At 42.3% G+C, this 20,446-nt stretch overlaps 1 protein-coding gene across 4 annotated transcripts in view; it reads left to right on the top strand.

Annotated features, from left to right (window-relative positions):
- Nucleotides 1-13,502: 13,502 nt before the first annotated feature.
- Nucleotides 13,503-20,446, top strand: part of HTR2C (5-hydroxytryptamine receptor 2C) — a 96,798-nt gene continuing 89,854 nt past the window's right edge. For all 4 annotated transcript variants that reach the window (XR_004841683.1, XM_035892171.1, XM_035892168.1 and 1 more), the window contains exon 1: nt 13,503-13,816. The gene's annotated coding sequence lies outside the window, so the exon portion shown is untranslated. The remainder of the gene's footprint in view (nt 13,817-20,446) is intronic.

Below are 20,446 nucleotides of genomic sequence, written 5' to 3'. Positions count from 1 at the left end.
GAGAGGGGAAGACAAGCTCACTGAGAGTGTTCACTTTAGTTCAACTGTCTAAGACTCTCAGCCATGTTATTGCCAGGACCACGGGGCCCTGGCTATGAAGGCTTCATGAATTGTCGCACCAAACCTCTATAACTCTGACTTAAACTAGATATGTGTAGGTAGTGTTAGAATTTTTTCCTTTTTTTCATTTTTAGGTCATTTCTTCTTGGTACTGTGGGAACATTTAGCCCATCATTTTCTTTGGAAACTCTCCAAGCAATAAGTGGTGATTTATCTACGGTATGCTGTTCAGCAAACTACACGTGCATTTTGGCTAACTTTTCCCATGCCGCTAGCTTTGCAGTCTGGGAGAAATTTGAAAGCTAGGGAAGGCTGCTCATAGCAACCCAGTGGGGCTCTAAATGCTGTTGTTTATTTCAATGGTAAGATGGGATCTTTGGAAGGGTCTTAGGAAATCTATCCTGTAGTTCAGAGCTGGTTAAAAGGGAGCTGGAAAGGAGAGGGTAGGGACCTGTAAGGCTGTTTGATTGTGCTACAGGCTTTAGTATCTCCCTGGTCTTATTTCAGAGGCTTGGAGTGACACTTTGCTTGCTCAGCTAATAGTACACAAAGTGATCATTAATCAAAGTAAAGAATGTGGCCGTAGCAGTAAACATAAGGTGCCGAATGCAGAGAGAGTTTGCATTGATTCCAGGGCATTTTGGACAGCTGGGTGTCATCGCCGCAATGTAACTAGATAAGGTTTCAGGTTCACGATTATTTTACCGTTCACCATGGATCACCTGAGCAGGGGTAATGGTATATGATCCTCTGGTAAATGCTGCTGATTTTTAAATGCAATTTTAACTCTTTTCTCTTTACTGCAGGCCAAAATCATGCATTCACACAGCTGCCATTACTCACCCCTGGTAGGCTGCAGGGTGTTAAGCTGCCGAGGCTTCACTGCACATGTGGAAGGTTCCCAGGAGTCCGTATAGCCAAGACTAGGAAAGGGAGGTGCTATCACACAAGGTCTCCAGTTGCCAGTTTCACCAGACCATCAAGTCTTATGTAACGCTTGCAGAGAAATATTAGTGAAGAATCTAACGAGGGGATCGTACATTTAATATTTTGCACGATGCATAAATTTTGTCTGTTGTTTTGGAAGGCTGCACCAGAAGCAAACAATCTGAAGCAGGGAATGTGCTAATTAGCAAGCAGTATGTAAATAAACGTGGAGGCAGGCAGGTTGTGTGCAGTACCAGGGCAGGCACTGCAGTACAGCCATGGGGGAGGAGGAAGCCCTGCTAAAACCTGCAAGAGATGTTCCATGCTTGAGCTGAGAACATTGGCAACTTAACAAAGAAATCTTGTTTTACCTCAATAGCAGTAGTTCTCACTTAACCACAGAGAGCCAGGCCTGGGAGCTAGTTGCTTTAGCGCTGGAGGAGGATTTTTTTTTTTAATGTGTCAATCATGTTTTCTCATTTTCTTTCCATACAACTTTGGAAAAAGAAAATGTTTGAAGTGATGTAATTTTTTTTTGTCTGGTGTTGGAATTGGTGGGAAATTTCTGGGCACTCCTCACTCAAGGATCTGGTGATTCATAAACTTGGGATACTGGGACATCTGAACTCTCCAGCTCCTGAGATCCAGGGTAGGATGTGGGGTAGTGCGGTCAGACTATACAGGCTGGCATGAGAGCTGGCTTTGCAGCGAGGAGAGGAAGGCGGGGAATGCTGGTGATGGATGATAGGTAGGAAAGCTCTGCTTTGCTACATGGTGTGAGAAACTCAATCCCAAATTAGATTAAGGCATACCTGGTATCAATACCAGCTGGGGGAAGAAAGGATCAAGAGCAGCCCTGCCGAGAGGGACTTGGGGGTGCGCTGTGAGCAAAAGCTGAGCATGAGCCGGCAAGGTGCGCTGGCAGCCCAGGAGGCCAACCATACTCTGGGCTGCATCAGGAGAAGCGTGGCCAGCAGGTCGAGGGAGGTGATTCTGCCCCTCTACTCTGCTCTGGTGAGACCTCACCTTGAGTACTGCGTCCAGCTCTGGAGCCCTCAGCACAAGAAGGACATGGAAGTGTTGGAGCGGGTCCAGAGGAGGGCCACAAAAATGATCCGAGGGCTGGACCACCTCTCCTATGAGGACAGGCTGGGAGAGTTGGGGTTGTTCAGCCTGGAGAAGAGAAGGCTGCGGGGAGACCTGATTACGGCCTTTCAAACCTAAAGGGGGCCTATAGGAAAGATGGGGAAAATCTTTTTAGTAGGGCCAGCTGTGACAAGACAAGGGGTAATGGTTTTAAACTAAACCAGGGTAGGTTTAGACTAGATATAAGGAAGAAATTCTTTACAATGAGGGTGGTGAAACACTGGAACAGGTTGCCCAGAGAGGTAGTGGAGGCCCCATCCCTGGAAGCATTCAAGGCCAGGTTGGACGGGGCTCTGAGCAACCTGATCTAGTTAGCGGTGTCCCTGCTCACTGCAGGGGGGTTGGACTAGATGACCTCTAGGGGTCCCTTCCAACCCAAAACATTCTATGATTCTGTGATTCTATGATTTAAACCCAGAATCAGCAAAATCCAAGCACTTGGAGTCATAAACTTGTAAAGTAGTTTAGGTCAGACAGGACCTCTGGAGGTCTCTGATCCAACCCCCTACTGCAAGCAGGGTGAGATTAGATGAGCTCTCTCAAGGCCTAATCCTGTTGAATTTTGGATTATGTCCAAAGCTGGAGAGCTTCATCCTTCATGTTTTCATGTTTATATTGTATTATTAAAGAATCTTCCCTTACCTTGCCCAATTATGGAAATTAGTTACAGAATGTGATTTTACACAAACATCAAAATAATGCAGGTAGGATTTCATTATTAAGTTGCAGCTTAAGTTGGAGATGTCCTAAGTGTCATTCTACTGCCTCAGGACCGGTCAAGGCAAATCATAGACTTTGCGTGAACTGAGCTGCTGACCTGGTCGAGAAAAAAATTGTTGAATTGTCACGTCTGGGCATGGCTGGAAGAGGTTATACTGAGGGCTCCCACTGCCATGAGGACAAAACCAAGCCTAGTAAAGTTATAGCCCAGAGAGAAAGACTCGTATTTCCCTTTTTGTAGCCCTAGTGTCAGCTTTTTTTTCCCCCCTCTGGATAGAAGTTTAATTCTTCATTCAAGATTTTTCACCTTCAGTTGAGAAGTCTGTGCCCAAGAACTGGGCTGTGTGAGAGAGAATGGGGTGTTAGGCAAAACACTTGGGCACCAAAAAGGCCATGCACAAGCTAGAGAAAGAAGAAAACCTGGGGCTTCTTTTGCCCTCTTTTTCTAATCCTCAGAACAAAGGACTTTGTTAACATTTTCCCTAGATTAGCCTCAAGTGTTTTTATAAACATACATATACTTGACAAGAATTTGGGGCTTTTCCTAACAGTAAAGCATCTTAATTATTACCCTTGTAAGGATGCCTCACTGTGTAATTTGTAAGGAATTCAAGGGGCTTGGAAAATGTTCCCCTTGAAACCTGTGCTGCATTTTGTCCAAACAGTTATAACTTTCTGTAGCTGTGCATCCTGGCAAGTGTTCAGAATGTTCCTGTGACCTTTTTTCTGTATGGAAGCATTGCAGATCTGACCATATAAAGATAATCTCTCTTGTCATACCTTACAACACCACAAATTGGCCTGATAATCAAAAGTTACCTAGTTAAGCTGGCGCCCAGCTTGATGGGGGATGGTGAGCCTCTATCAGTTGGACTCCTGCAAGGCATTTCAATTAGGTGCATCACCATGGTCATTTCATGATCTATAGACATTGTATTTGCGTGTTTTGTTGTATGGGACCTTGGTTCAGATGAAGCTGTATCTCCTTTGCAGTTTGTCACTAACTGTGCAGGACTGAGCAGGTTCTGGCGATCAAGGCAGAAAGCTGAGCTCTGTGATCCGGGTTGTCTCCCCGCCCCTGAGACTGTAATGCTCTGAGACTGTGAAATGCTGAGCAGGGTGTTTAATTTTTATTGTGCTGTTGTTTCCTTCCCTATAACTGCAAAATAGATCTCCATTGCTTGCAGAGGATTTTGAGAATGCAGTTAGGTTAACATTGCCTGGCTCAGATCCCTTTGTAGGAAAACCCTTGGAGGGCTCTACAGAAGTTTTAGAAGACTGCAGCTGGTCTAGCTCTGTATTGGGTCCAAAAGGTCTTTTGGCACAGACCCTGATCTGAATGAGGAGGAAGGGCCTGTACAATAGGAACTGGGTTACAAGCTATGGAAGCTGATCTGCTCCCCTGGGTAGTGCTGATGGGGTGGATGGAACACTCTTGCCCTTTCCTCATACAAACCTGCAGCTGATACCCTCCTTGGGCCTCACATGCATTGGAAGTTATTGTGATAGTGTGGGTGGTGAGCTGAAAAATCAGCTTTTGTGTCTAAGATTTGCTGTTACATGTTTGATGCTCTATAACACAGCAGCATTGGCTGTTAAAAATAGTTTCAGCTTTCAGCACATGCAACTGCAAAAAGGCCCGTGCTTTCTGCAGCGGTGGAGAAGTGCTAGCAGGCTGCTCTGGGAGTGCAGCACTATTCACATGCAAATGTTCTTTGTCTTACCAAGCTGGTTTGCTGAAACTCTTCGCTGAAGTAGGTGTAGCAAAAAATTTTGGCATGCCCTATGTTACATCAGTAGAAATTCAAAAATTGTCTGTGTATGTAGAACTAATGGTACTATCGAGCAGCGTGAATTCAGTGGAGAATACGCTGAGCAGGAACACCTAAAGACTGATTTCTAAACACCGGGCCTGAGAAAACATCAATATTAAATAACTCCTAACACAGAATTCCTAGCTGCAATGTACCTGTGTTGCAGCACAGCCCTTCATTTTGAAGAGTAGAACAAATAGATAGCAGAAATGGACTGGTGTCATCTCCCCAAGTACAGAAAGTAGATCTCAGGTTCTGATGTGGCTGCAAGGAGGTTGCTTTGGTGCTGTAGAAAGCAATGGCAAAACTTGCACGGACTTCAGAGAGAGGGGCTCTGAGCATGAATGGGCATTTGCCCTCCCCTCCTGTAACTCAAAAGTTTTTTATCTTGGGAATTGTTGGGTGTAGTTGTGTAGTTGGCAGTGTGCTGGCAAAAGAAACTGTAGTAGGAGGACAAATAGTAGCAAGGAGGTAGGAATGGAGCAAATTCTGAGATCAAGGGTGACATTCATGTGCCAGCCTGTCAAATTAATAGCAGAGACAAAAGCTAACGTAGAGCACTTAAGAGCAAATCGTGTTAAGTCATCTGAACTGCTCTGGTTTACATAGGGTGCCATGCAAAGTGACTTTGGAAAAGATTTAATTTTCCACTGTGCACACACAGGGTCCTGAAAATAGCACAAATACTTGAGCAGATTTGCTTAAAAACCTGAAAATTTTCCCTTCTATGAGAGCTCCTTTAGTTGTTGTGGTTTAAAATAAATCACGTTTCCATGCATTTTGACTTCCTTGGGCATTATGGGAGATTATAAACGACTTCATATGCAGGGTGACATTTCAGATGTGGGTGTATGGGGCCCTCACATACATTTTGCAGCTATTTGCTTTGTCACTTACTTCATCTGTATGCGACCCGTCTCCATCAGTGGAACTTGACATGTTCTGCAAAGTTCCTGCAGGCTCCAGTTTGCCAAGAGGATCTATTTCTTCATTAAACTGTAAATATGTGGGTGCTATCACTCATCTTAGTAGCTGCTATTGCTATAAACAGTCTTTGGGGCTCTTTGATCCCAAACCACTTTGCGACTCTTGCACGTCTGATGGTGGCGGTAGTTTGAACCAACTAACTGAATCAAGGAGGCCAGACAGGATGATCAGAGATCAGAGATCAGAGAGCCTTAAGCATGAGCCCTGTAGTAGCACCCAAGAGGTGGTTAGAATCAAAGCTGTTTTAGAGGCTTTGGGATAGCTGAGGATTTCCCGAGACATGCAAATAGTGAGCTCAACCAATTTTGGGGTGCTTTTGTGGCATTGTAAGGTGCATCTAGTGGGGTGTCTGATTCATCTTGCTGGGTAGGGCAGAGGAGGCTGGGAAAAGAAAAATAGCCACAGGAATAAAGCATAAAGGCTGAAAGGGAAAAATGAGAGAACTTTCTCCCAAAGAGACCAGGTGCCAGAACTATGCAGCTGAAGATGGCCCTTCCTTGCTTGTGAAGTACCACCAGATACCTCCCAGCTGTGGCTCTGGCAGTGCCTGGCAGCAGGAAGAAATCTGATTATCTGAAGTGTGTGACTGTAAAGAAAAGCTGAGACCCTGCAGGTCATGCTGACTCCAGAGCGTCTCCACGTGCAGCTGTCTTTTAGCAAATAAACCTGCTGATTCTCAAGGTCAGTCGTGGAGCAATACCTGGAAAATGGTTAACTGTCACAGACAGCATTTAAAACCGAAGTCTTCCACTGTACTTCTCATAACAGGAAAGTCAACTTTTGCAACAATGTCTAGCAGTAAGTGATAAATGTTCTGTAAGCACAGAACAACACGATCACCCCTGCCATGTGCTTTATGATCAGGTTTGTCCCCCTAACACCTTGCTCCAAGGTAAGGAAATCTGAGACTGGTTTTTTTTCAGTGCCTCACCTCACTTGCATATTTGCAGCTTGTGTGCCAGTGACCCACAGCCAGGACACCTCGTTCAGTCTCAAATTGCTCTCAAAACACTCCCCTGCATTGGGGTCATACTTTCCTGAGGTGGGTTTGATCAGGCAAAGAAATTCTTTTGGGAAGCGATCACAGCTATTACCTAGTTATGGAGACTTGTCCTCCAAAGGCAATATTCCAACTTATCTATCGGTATCATTCCAACTTCAATAAGTAGACATGGGGACGTTCCTGTGCCTTTTCTCAACAAGATATACTCACCTATTACTTCTTGTCAACTGCAATATCACATATTTTGCAAACAAATAATTTATTTACCGCTATCTAGTATTACTTACCAAGAATTTTTTTTCTCAGGATACCATAAGAGACATTTCTTTGATGTTATTAACCTCAACGATACTCTGCAAACTAAGAATAAGTTTCATATAAATGAGAAGCTTTCTGGGAGTACCAGTGAAAGATATAATTTTAAATTAAGATTGAGATATTGATAAAAATACAGTAAAATACAATTGAAAGTAAGGAGCGATAGCTGCATGTCCAGCATGGATCCTGTTTTCTTGTTTGCAGAGGTTATTTATTTAGTCACGCACTCACAAACCAGCCCAATTATAAAAACAAGCCCTAGCATAAATTTTTTTCTCTGAGTGCTTTAAACTGGGGAACTGCCTGAGTAATTTTCTTCTGAGTAGAAGTAATTACCCAGGTTTGTACTCTGTGGCTTTCCTTTTATTAAGGTTTAGAAACAATACTGTATTTTGAATCCCATTATTCTTTTCATCCCCAGCATTAAGCACAGTGTTAGTGAGCCAGCTAAAGGGCATGGGGTGAGTACAAAGAGGTTTGATTTGCTTGGGGAGGAAAAACATGATTGACGTTTATCAGTGGTTAATAAATTCTGTGGCTAAAGTCAATCTGCAGCAGCAGCAAAGATTGTTTTATAATGCTATTTCCTCAGTAAATGACATTATAGATTTTCCTTGATTATTCATCTTTCTGGTTTTGAAAATTTCTAATTTATTTTGGAAGCCGAGTGGTAATGAGCTTGCAGGCAGCTTATCACGTAATTTCCAACTGGCAACACCACTGTTCTCTGATTGTATTTTGGCTTCTGATAGTGTTTGTTTGCTTTATGCTTTAACAAACATTAAGGTAAAAAATACACTTTAAGGAAACTGGGAGCCCTGCCTGTACCAACCACCAGAGGGAAGATGAGTTTAGGGGTGTCTTATCTGTCAGCGTGCCCCTGAAAACAGTTATAAGTCTTTTTGTGAAACCCTTGCAGTGGGAGATGGCAGCGGGGAGGTGGCTGTGCAGCTGCGACGCGTGACGATGTGATGATGAATTCCTCTCGGTGGCAAACGGATTGTCTTCATCCTGCACAATATTTCTTTTGCCACATCAAATGGACTTAGAGAGTGAACATCACCTTCTCTTCTCTGTGCTGAGGCTCCAGGGTCTGAAGAACTGGATTTGGGCCATGCAAACTTGTCTCCTGGGGTGCAGGGCCTTTCCTTCCTGGGGCCACAGGCTGATAAATCGAACCCAGCGAGGAAATTGGAGTGGTGGCACTGAGCCTGCAAACCAGGACACGTGGCCAAGGCTCCCTCAGCTCCAGGAGGTTTCCTCCCTGGCACCTGGGGGTTTGCAGCCCCCTTTGCTGAAGGAGTTCATGGTCTGGCCATGGCAATTTTCCTGAGAGCGATGCACTCACTATTGCTGTCAGCCATGGGTACAATATGCGTCTCTAGAAATGAGTGCTTTTATATGCATCTCCAGTAGTGTTCCCAACTGGTCTGTGCTAAATGAAATGCATTGTTTTGTTGATGTAGCTTTTATCTTAAGAGCAGGGTTTTCAAATAATCATGCGTCAAAACCCATCGTATTTTGGAAAGCATTACACTCAATAAAATAAGCAACTAAAACATCATCTTCCAATATTCTCGCACCAAGTACATTTAAAAATCAGGCTGTGTTGGGGTCTAACACAGCAATGAATACCCTGAGACAGGAATGAGACTAGATTTTGGGAAATCAGAGGGATTAATGCCAATGCTCACAGCAGATTGAGTCCTTTCCATGGGGGGATTCAAACCTTGCTGCTCCGAAAGAATTAACACGCAGACCACAAACCCAGCATGTGTTACACAAGATAAAAATGGATGTTCATTCTAAATCATGATGGGTACAAATAATATTATTTTGAAAACTTAAGGGAACTATTATAACAGCTTATACCCAGCTGTTTATGAGCTCGCAGAGGAGCTAAAAGGATGACTACACAGCTCATGCAGGCTCTGCTGTTTTAGAGTTGGGGTCAGTTGCTAACTCGGCTTCTGTCTTCCAAAAAATTCTTTACTGTCAACAATAAATAGCTGTTCTTTGTTGGACTTCTGCATACACCTGCCTTTGCTGGTGATGAGAGGTGCATGTACGGAGTCGTATCGTGCTCTGTGTCAGAGTGGGTACTTGGTTGCCATGGCTGATGTCTGAAGCGTGAAGGTGTTGCGCCATGAGGGTGGTATTGTGTTGGGTTTTGAGCCTTAGGTTACAGATGAAGAAAAGTTTGATTTATTTGTTCTGGATATTTATAGAGATTTATTTATATGAAATGACACTGAAGTACTCACAGTAAGCAGGCTATTTTCGCCCTTCCTCCCCGTTTGAGGGGTCTGATTTGGTGAAGACAGGAGACCTTGGACTGTGCTGCAGTCAGCAGAGGAGGAGGATCTCCTCTGGGATGTTTGTGCACCTATCTGATGTCTAATTGCCTTAGTCTGCTCCATTGCCAGCAGCATATCTGAAGACCTTTCTGACTGATCTCCATGCCTAGCTATGGCCATTGAGGTATACGTATATAGATATATGGAGGCTATTATAGGCTTTAGGCTGCTGGTTGCTTTAGAGAGGACAACACTTGGGAGCTACTCCCTGCGGGGGTATATCTGCAAAGGCAGGGGTGCAGGGGCTGCAGTGAGCAGCTGGAGCTGGCCCAGGGATTGCGCCAGGCCCACAACATCTTTTCAGCAGGTTTACATGAATGTATGCAGTATTTTCTCTTCTATTTCCCAGCATGACAAATGATTTTGAAATAGCAGCAAAAAGTTCTTTCAGGTATAGAGTGAAGAGTTTAAAAGAGGAAGAGCAGGTTTTTATAGAAATCTGCACCTCTGTGTAATAAAATATCGAACATTATGTAGTGAATTCAGCCTAGTGAAGTGAATTCAGCCTCATTTGTAGTCCTTTTAAGGTCAGAGGGTGATAATGTAAAGGAAAACCTATCTAGACATTTCTTCAGGCATTGCAGTTACTTCATTAGCCTTTATTTTGTCTCACTTCTGCTTTCTGACAGCTTTTCAAGTCTCAGGTTCTTCCTTTTTGAAACACTTTGATGTGCTCATCTGTCTGACAAACTGTTTAAGGTCTTGATCTTAATTTAACATTTGTAGATACCCACAGAGAATTTTGTTAATGAAGTCTTTAAAATACTAAATGAAGTTCTAGTTTTCTTCATGAATAAAGTTTTATCCTTGCCATTATTTTTCCTTTGGAATTATGTTCCTATTTAACATCTAGGAAATCTTTATTCCTACAAAGCAACAAGGGGCTTTTAGGGTTAGATGTGTAATTAAATGAGGATTTTATATTTCTTTGGGGGGCCTTTTGTTAAAAGAATAGGAATATGACATAATTGAAAAGGTCTTTTCAATGAAAGAAGCCTTTGATACCACAGAGCCATGAGAGCAAGTGGTTGCCCAACTTGGATTAGGCATGCTCCAGTAAATTGATGCATAGTACAATGTTTCCTGGATTAAAGCTGTGATTTTCCCTATCTCAAGTTTGGTGTAAGGTAATGAAATTGAACTGAGGGCTGCTCATAAACTATATTAATTAATTTTGGAGCTACTGACAATTATAGCAATCTGAATTCCTGAATCTGTAATATAGGACTGATGGGAATAATTCATTGCAATGTTGTAGCCTGATTTGGCATTTCAGATCTGTAATACAAGACGTAGCAGTTTTAAAAGCCTCCTTGAGGCAAAAGGAAGGGACGTATATAAGAGGAAAAGGCTGACATTAAGAGGAAGAAAATGTTTCCAAAAGGCCTGTGAAACGAGGAAGCCACATCTGCCTTACTGTTAAGAATATTTGGGGCTATTAGGAGAGCCCCGCTGCGGTGCTTAGGGATCCTTTGCAGCCTGGAGGAGAGACCAAACCGAGAAGAGCAGATGAGAGAGGAGCACATCCACACTGTCCTCTTTGCCTCCACTGACATTGGCATACACACAATTGCAGTGTAGTCTGAAACTTTTCTACTTGGATCACACAAAATATTTCTTTGCTATAATAATGTTTGCATATAAAAAAAAAAAAAAGCAAAAATAAAAATTCTGGTAGCAGCTTTCCTGGCAGTGTGAACAGCATAAATGTACGGCCAGTTTTAAGGCATTTGTCACAACCTTGGTCACAGCAGACTAGTCAAAATGTGATCTCTTTTTGAAAAGCAAAACCAATCTTTTTTTTTAAGGAGAAACTTTAGGGGAAAAAATACTTCTGGAATGTAGAATTTGCTATTGCTTTTAATCTGCCAACAACGGGCAGTGTTCTGGTTGTTTCGTTTTTTTCTTTTTCCTAAGTGCTTTCACCCACAAATGAAATAATGTAAATAATTTATTTACATTATCTAAAATAATGTAAAGTAATTCCATTTGGCTAATGTGTTGATTCTTCTTAATTTTGAAAAGGAAAATATTTTGCCTCTTGTTGAAGTTAAGACTCAGCATGCACAGCCCTGCCACTAAAAGGGAGACCTTTAAATCTTAATGCAGGCTCATTCTTTAGATAGGGACTGAGTGATCTTTAAAAGTGAGCAAGCTGCATCAGGACAACATGGTTCATTAAAGTCCATTTAGAAAATTCATTTTAACACTAGGCATCCTGTCCCTTTTATCTCCCAAGGAAAAACAATAAAAGTTTCATCACATACAAGTAAATACATATTTAAAATGTATTATGGAAATAAATAATCTTCATGTTTAATTCATCTCCTTGTATAGTAATTGATGTCCAATAGGGATTCTGACCAGGCATTAGGTAGGACCAGCTTCATCACAACACAGTGTAGCATTGGATGTGTGAGTCTCAATTGTCCATAGTGGGAATTTTATCAAAGGAATTGAAATAAAAATTATTTTCAGAAGAGTTATGAAAGATCTTTTCTAAAGAGTTCATCTGTTTTCCGAGCAGTGCAGTCTTGGCACACACTCAGAAACCCATGACTCAGCACCTTTATATTGAGGGGGTTTTAATGGTTCTTTTAACGACTTCTGTAAGTTTTATTCATTTTAGGATCATATTATTTTCAGTTGTTGGTTCTCAGCCATGGAGAATAACCTCCTCCCCCCTGCTCCCAATATTACAAAAATTGAAATTTCCACTTGGTTGTTTGATTACAGAATATGAGTCTTGTGAGACTTGTAATGTTGTGGACATTTACACCACCAGTAAATCCAGACGTAAAATTCAAGTGTTAGGCAGCTCCTACGCCCTGTGCCTCTTAAGGCTGCTCTTAATTCCCTTTTTGCACAAATGAACGTGCCAAGCATGCAGTGTTTGTTATGCCATGGTAAATCCCATGGGGAGCCAGTCCTTTTGCCCGGTGCCTGGCCTTTCCTTGGCTCCGTCTCCTCCACAGTGTGGCTTATCTGTGCAACATTGTGCAGCCTTCTGAAATTGTGCAAAACCTTTAAATAAATGTCATTTTTTGGACCGAATGCAGCCATGGGGACTGGGGTGATGGCTTTTCAAAGTGCTGGATTGTGGCTGTTCAGACACTGTGTCTGAGCGGCCCGTGCTGCAGAGCGGAGACTATATGCCTGCAAAATTATTCATTAGAAAATGATTGGGAAAAGTAAATGAGTTTTGTGATGCTTTTTTATTTCATTTATCACAATTACATACAATTCATGTAAAAAGTTTTCAGGAATCTTAAAACACAGAAAGCAGAGTTTTATATGAGCAAATCCCATGGAAGGTAAGGGCACATTTCAGGGACAGAGATGCCCATTCTTGCCCAAGTCTTGGCCATAATGAGTTTAGGACAGGTTTTAATTCCCAAATTGGTGATGTTCAAAACTTTGCTGGAAGTTGCAGCTCCTTAGTTCTTAGTCCTGTGGCACGGGTCATTAGGGACTGCAGCATTTTGGCTGCCCCACAAGAAATGTATTTCCATGAGTTTTAAATATTATTCTTTGGTACTAACCTTGCAGTAACAGTATTTCCCAGAGGAAACTCAAGTTTTAGGGCTTCATAATTTTCAACGTAAATCACTTTGGAACCCTACATTAAAGGGGAAAACTCTCATAAGATATTTATTTCACAACTGTAATTATAAAAATAATGTTCTAATATGGAAAAAAAAAAGACTAATAAATGGGAAAATCCACAGAAAACCCCTTAGCATCTAAAACCAAGCCAGCCCAGTGACTCAGATATCTGTTGTTATTGCTTAGTGTTCTTAAAGAACTTTCTCTGATACTATCTTGGAAGACTAATAACTAAATGAAATAAGATGCACTTTTCCTGTCTTAGGTAGGGCTGGTTCTTAAAGCTAACAGTGCAAAGTATAGCCTCATAGTCTTTAAACATTAAATAAGCATTTCACGAAGGCAGTTGCTGTAACGGAGGCCTGGTGTGTGTTTCTTCACCCAATTATTTTGGTGAGTCCCACCTGAAGGACAGAAATAAGCACACTCATTTTAGTAGAAATGTCTCAGTAACTTTTAGATGGTGACAAAATTAGACTTGTCACTATGAACTCTTGGGGTAAGTACACTTGATAGAAATGCCACTTCCTTCATTTTGCATACATTCAGAATTGGTACCTTATATGATGTCTGCAGCTTGGGCAGTGCCTGTCATTCTGTGAAGAAAAGAGCAAGCTAACATGGAATTTGTTCTTCCCAGTGATACTGTTTGGAGGTTCAGCTCTCTTTTTGCTGCCTGTACTGCTGTCACCCAGGATTAAAAGTTGTAGATAAACCAAGGCTGCAGGGAGGCATCAGCAACTTGGATGAGGATTGCAAAGATGCATCAGAACAGCGTGGGCAATGACTTCTGGGAAGATCATGAAAAAATAAAGTATGGCTAATGGATCTGAGCTCCTCTCCCTTCCCTTTTTGGCAGTCATTCATGGTAGCACAAAGTAAGTATAAAGCCTGGCGCCAAGACAAAATGCTAGTGATTTATGCTTGCTTTAAGAGATCCTAAAGCCAAGAGGGATCCTTAAGGGCTTTCCTGAATTAATTCCTGTTTGAATTAAAGCTTGAAGCTTAAGCCAGACCTTGCAGGACTGCAGCTGCCTGCACCATGGCTGTAGCACCAGGGGCTGAGCACACAGACCACCTTTGTCAGAGGGCTTGGGTTCAGCTGGGTATGTGAGTGAGCCTGCCAGCAGGTTTGTGGGATGGTTCGCATGCTCAGACCCGAGCACGGGAGTGCTTTGCTGGATGGGGCGCAAGGATATCTCTTCTGGGCTGCCCTGTGTCTGCTGGCCTACGGACTTCACTGCCAGCTGGAGGGATGGCATCCTGGTGTGTTGGGGTGAGCCTCGCTGAGCATCTGGACCCTTCTGAGTCCAGCATGGGTCGCGTTTGTGAGCAGAACTGACACAACAAAATTGCCAGAGCAAGTAGCATGAGGAGAGTTTTCCCACTTTGGCAAGCAGGCCAGTGGGATCCAGTGAAAAACAGAGACTGAAGGAGTGAGTGTCTGAGCCTGGTGATGAGCTGAGATGTGCCAAACATCCTGCTCAGCCCAGGCGCTGACTCCTATTTTGGATAAGACCCCTTTGCTCCTGTGAATTGGTTGCGCGGGGGTGCTGAACTACATTTCCTGTCCCATCTGCTTCGGTGCCACCGAGTATTAGGTTTTCAGATCTGCCCTGTGTTCCTTCTTGTTGATAGCATCCTTCAGACCAGTTCCATCTCCAGGGGGCATGAAGTGTTGTGGGGTTTTTGTTGTTGTTCTTTTTGTCTTTTTAACTTAAACCTGGTATTTCTATTTGAAATCAAAACATTCAGAATTAAAATGAGTTCTCATCATTTCTATATTAACGTTTAAACCCATCGTAATATCTTAAATTTACATAAACCCAATATTTAAGCATTAGACATTTCCTATTAACATGTAAAGAAAGCTACAACCCAGGGAATTCTCCGGCTAAACACATGAAATTATGTTTAATTGCAAACCATTTGAGTTCAGAAGAGCAACTATCATCAATCCTTTCTTAGGCAAAGGTGTACGTGAGACAAGGTCTCTTCTAGCCCTTTGATCGTATTAGGATCAGCAACAATTGGCTCAAGTTGCTAATTATGGAGATAATTTTCTTCATATGAGGACTCTCATTTAAATGCAAATCATGGTTGATGTTTTCTTTTGTAGCCAGTGCACCTATTAAAATACTTTTTTTCTGTATTGTTAATTGAATTCCAGCTTCGATCCAAAAGCAGTTTGACACAAATTGCAGGTAAAATTAATCATCTAATAAATAAGAAATGTAAAAATTAGGAAAAAGTATAATTGCTAACCATTGTGTGTTATCAGCATAAGAAAATTTGAAGTTACTGTAATGACACAACCAGTGGTAACTGTTACCAGGCAATCAGAATTATTCTTTTTCTTTGGGGAAGATTAACAGGTAACTAGGATTGTACAGTAGGACTTGAATTAAAATGTTTTGGCTGCAGTCAATGGCTCCTAGGTCAAACTTCTATTGAGATCATACTTCTGCTTTGCATAGTGTTCCCTTTGATGTTTTCCGCTCTTTAAATGCCCAGGCTGGGTTTAGCGTGCATTGCTTTGGAGGTGAAGGGGGAGCTGATGCCTCTCTCACCCCCCCTGGCTCCAGAGCAGCAGTTCCCCTTCCCTCTGCCCGGCCCATCCCTGGGCTGGGGGTGGTATCTGGTGCATGAGCTGAGGTGTTGGGCTGAGGATCTGGTCTAGGGGAAGGGAGAAAACAGCCCTGGCAGTGCATCAATGCAAAAAGCTTTGTTACTGGTGGATTGGGCTCCATCTTTTCAAGGGGCAGTTTTTTGCTCTGTTACAGGAAAGGATCCAGACTAAAGATGCTTGGTCCACTTCTCTGTTGGCCACAGAGTACTTGTGCATTGGGGCAGAAAGCAACTCCTAACCTGTTGCTCTGTTACAGGAAAGGATCCAGACTAAAGACACTTGGTCCACTTCTCTGTTGGCCACAGATACTTGTGCGTTGGGGCAGAAAGCAACTCCTAACCTCGTAAAATATGGGCAGTCCAGCTGAACCTCCCTGGTGAAGAAGGGATGTCCTCTGTTCTGAGGCATTCAGGAAAGGACTGTTTTCTCCTGTTATTTAAGAAATCCATTCCCTTTCTTATGCAAAGCATATAGTAACAGCAACAGAAAGCATCATTAACCTTCCTCTCATTTGGGGAGGAACTGGTTGACTGCACTAAAATTATTGCGAGTGATATATTAGATAACAAACAGGAATGCTAATTGGAGGCAATGTCAGAGGAGAAGTGTCTGAGGGACAGAGCGCAAGGCAATACCTGCACTGGTCTCGTTCTCTGTGCAAAGGACTGCGGTAAAAAGGGAAATGACGGAGGGCAAAGCTGAAGCTGTGTCGAATTGCTGTGGGTTTAATGTGTTTGCTGTACCCTGCCTTGGTGGCAGAGAACATGCCGCTTTGCACCCAGTTTAATTTCAGCCCAGGGCCAACTTCCAGGGGATGAAAATTTGAGTGTGGTGGAGAACATTATTGCCTGCTTTTTCTGGCTGCAAAAAAGCTTAATTGTTTACTCTTTGCTCTGCTCTGTTCTATTGTCTCTCCTAAGAGTGTTCTATAAAATCTACATATCCAAAATTGCCCATGCTGACTTCTTAATGAGGAAACAGTGATGTGCTCATACCTTGGGACTTCAGATGTCACCAGCTGAATTGGTACAACAGATTGAAGTTAGATGGATGGCAGGTTGAAAATGGTCTCGGTCTGTGCTACTCTGAGTTGCTTAGTGTCCACTGGAGAAAATGCAGTTCTGTGTCAAAATTGCACTCTTTCTCATCAAAAGATCAAAATGCGAGTTAATCTTCTGCCCTCTTGTGAATGTGTGTGTGGGAATTACTCTGTTGTGGGGTGTTCGGTTTTTGTGGGTGCTGTTTTTTTCTAGATCACCAAGTGTGCTGTTGGTTATGAATTAGAGGTTTTACATCAGGCCTCTGGAGACACACAGCTATCTTCTTACTATCTTCTTGTATGCCATGAAGCCGTTCAAAGGAAAACTGAAAGCCATTTTCTCTAAAATAATAATTTTCCTTTGCTCTATTTAGTAACATCCAGTATTACTAAAACTGGGCTTAAATATTCTTTCATTCTGGTTTTTTGGGTTGTATTTGCTGGTTCCCAGTTCAATCCCATTTAATCAGTTCCGGGGTGAGGGGCCCAGTCCCCCTACCTCTGGCCCTCTTCCTCAAACCAATGTGCAAAGCCATGCAGCGAAAAAGTTGTCCAGTACAGTGACTATATTGTGGTCAAAATGCCGCTGTGGTCTACACAGTTGTACTGTCAAAGATAGAACAAATGGAAGAAATTTCTAATTACTTGTGGACTAAGAGAGAAAAAGACTTGCAGCTGAACCGGAGATTTATAACCATTGCAGTTCATTCTTCTCCAGTTACTTCGTTCCAAGATCTGTAACCACCATGTTGTCCCCATTTCTGTCCAAACTTAATTACATTAGTTCATTAAACAACTGCAGTCTACTTTAGTAGCTAGTTTTCTAATTAAATATCTGTATGATTTTGTTCTCAGTCCTGGACTTTAGGCATCTCATTTGTTGCTATCCAGTGTCTTGCATCTTTTATGTATTTTTTAACTTCTCAGGCATGTTTGTGATGGGGGGCTCAGCTCTGGCTGTGTTACGGTAGGGTTGGAAATGCTGGGTATAAGGCTCTTTCTTCCTGCAGAGGAAGCAGCCGTTTTTGCCCTATCCAGTAACACACAGGAGGTGCCCAGTTTGACTATGCTGTTCTGCAGGGTTGCCTTGTGCGGTGCATACGGCTGCATGCCAGCTTCGTCGCATGCCTCATCAGGCTGTGTCCCACACCCAGCCTGTAGCTTGCAGTGCCCTCCGGTGAAGGGCACTCAGCAACCAGGGGCATTTCTGCCTCCCGCACGCACACGTAGCTTGAGGAGGATGCTCTGAAATAGGTGTCCTCAGCGCGGGTTCTGTCTGCTGGGGACATGCTCTGAGGCGGACGGGCTACCCTTCGGTATGCTTGGATTTGCTTAGTGCCAGGGGAGTCCATGGATTCAGACATGGACATGGATTATGGATTCAGATACCATGACCTCACACAAGGAATACATATTTGTCTTAAAGAGGATTGTAGCTCACTTGTTTTAAAAGAATAATGTGAAGTCAGCATAGGTGGCTTTTCTTCCTAAAGCCAAATAAATCTCTGTGAGGCTCCTTCGTCACACCCAGAAGATATCCAGTGGGCTCAAAGTCACAGGCTCAGAGTTTTGCCTGTGGAAGGAAGGTCTGAAGAAACTGGGCTTAAAGTAGAAATAAAAAAGGAAAAAAAGTGCGTAAAACTCTGTTCTGTGTCTCAGTCACAGCGGTTTAAAACTGAGTTAAGTTTTCAAATTTTTGTGTAGTTTTTCAGGGTTTTTTAAAGTCTGAGTACTTGTGTTGCAGCTCAACTGCAGTGCTCAACTCGGCCTGCAGGACACTGAAAACTGCATTAATAATGGTACAGAATCTTAAATGCCCTGACATTATGCTGCTACTGCGCTGGCTTTAAACATTTACACATTTCAAGGGAACAGCAACTTAATTCTTAATTAAAATCACTAAGCAAATGCAGATTATATTTAATTTAAATATTTATAGAATTTGTTTAAGCTTTCAAAATAGATTAGATGTTGAACAGCAAAACTGCTGACATCTGAATGATAATTTTACTTCCGATCCCAATTAAGAAACTAGTCAGGAATACAGCTAATAAGTTGCTGTGTTTGAGGAAATATTTTATCATGTTGTATGTACAGAGGGCCTTTAAAAATAAGTGCTCTCAAGTCAAAGGGGTAGTTTAGAAAAATTTTGTTACTTCTGGTCATATTTTAAAATCTTGTATCATCTCTTTGCTTTCTGGGAGTTGCAGTTCGTCCTGTTATCCTGAATACAAACTGCAAAAAATATATAGTGAAGTAAAGAGAGATGAAGACATACCAACATGCCAATCCACTTGATTTTTATAATGTTAAATTGAAGCACACGATTATCCCAGTTGATTTTAATTAGTCAACACATATAAAGTTAAACATTTTTGTAAATGTTTTCAGAGTAGAAGTATAAGCCTGCATAAAGAACATTTTTACAACCTTAAGGATGTTCCTATCTGTAAAGAAATTCTTTGTGTTAAAATCTATCACAATATTCCCCCAGCAATATTGTTTTGGCAATCCAGTATATCCTTTGACACAGCATTTTCTCCGATATGGTTCAGCCACGAGTAACAGATCACCAAGGCTTTTTCAGAGACAAGTTCAGACTCTTGGCTTCTCACTCACTTTCCTCAAAGCCAGTTTTATTCCCTGCTACGCCTTTTCATTTTGGGAGACACCTTCTCCCTTGCATTCATCTGTCACATACCTAAAGGTGGTCAGATCCTACAGGCTTTAGGATGATTTAATGTAAGCATAGGTTTCATTTTGCAGAAAATGTTAATGTGCCCCAAATAACCTGGTATCTATGAAATCTTTCAGGATTGGGTTTGAACTTTTTGGAAATCTGTTTGGTACTGTCTCACATTTTTCAGTGTGGCAACAAGTGCTCCTGAGATTGAAAGGCTTCTTGTGCCTTTCATACAGAAGTTTCAACAGTACTTCTTAGCTTGCTTTATGGTCTTCCATTGTTTTTTACTCTGTATTATGAAGCCTGCAAGGGCTACAAATCTTTTCTGGTTTTCCTTTATAATGCTACTAAACGTTAGGTGAATTGGTTTAGATTGTATTTCCTGTCTATTTGTACACTGCTGTTTAGGCTGGAATATAGCATGCGTTTAATTTTTTCTTGGCCTCATTGCATTTCATTCCTTGCTTCACTGCATCATCTGTCTTGTTAGTCCATAAATTTGATCTATTCTAATAGCTGTAAATTCTCTGTTTCCTCTAGCTGTGTGTCACCAGCAAGACTAGTCACTTTGGAAATTGCATTCCTGAAAGGTCATTTTATAAAAGATAGAAGAGGAGGCATTGTGCAATGTTGATGCTTAAGGCTGGGGGCTCATCGCCCGTCTTAGCCTTAAAGCAGCTGCTGCACTCTGTTCTCTGTGCATAGGCTGATCTTGGTAGCTATCACACTCTGAGATTGTCCCCAAGGTGAGTTTGGCCTCAGACTGGGATTTGTGATCTGTATGCAGTATAAAGTACGTTGTATTTGTAGAGTTACCAGTTCAGAGTCACTTTCGTTCGAAAAGGGACTTTTTAAAGACAGAGATTTTGCAGTACTTAGAAACAGACAGTGATGCAGAGCCAAGAACATGCAATGGCTGTTCCACCACAGGGTCCATTTATACAAGAACACATTGTGCAAGTCTCCGGTGCCTCACGCAAGGCTTTTTCCCCTCGTCCAAGAGCACCAATGGGTTGGTACTTGGTATATTGATATGACCATCAGTCTGTGGCTTAGCTGAGATCAGTTACAATCAGTAACTTTGCCCTGTTTTCCACGCTTACAGATGTCAGTGCCTCCGCTATGCTCTTGTTTCTGTGCCCATCCTGCTCTGGGGC

This window comes from Egretta garzetta, unplaced genomic scaffold (genome assembly GCF_000687185.1).
Source record: "Egretta garzetta isolate BGI_Z169 unplaced genomic scaffold, ASM68718v1 scaffold404, whole genome shotgun sequence".
Taxonomy (NCBI): Eukaryota; Metazoa; Chordata; class Aves; order Pelecaniformes; family Ardeidae; genus Egretta; species Egretta garzetta.
The sequence above is the reverse complement of the archived record's forward strand: the minus strand, read 5'-3'. Positions and strand labels throughout refer to the sequence as shown.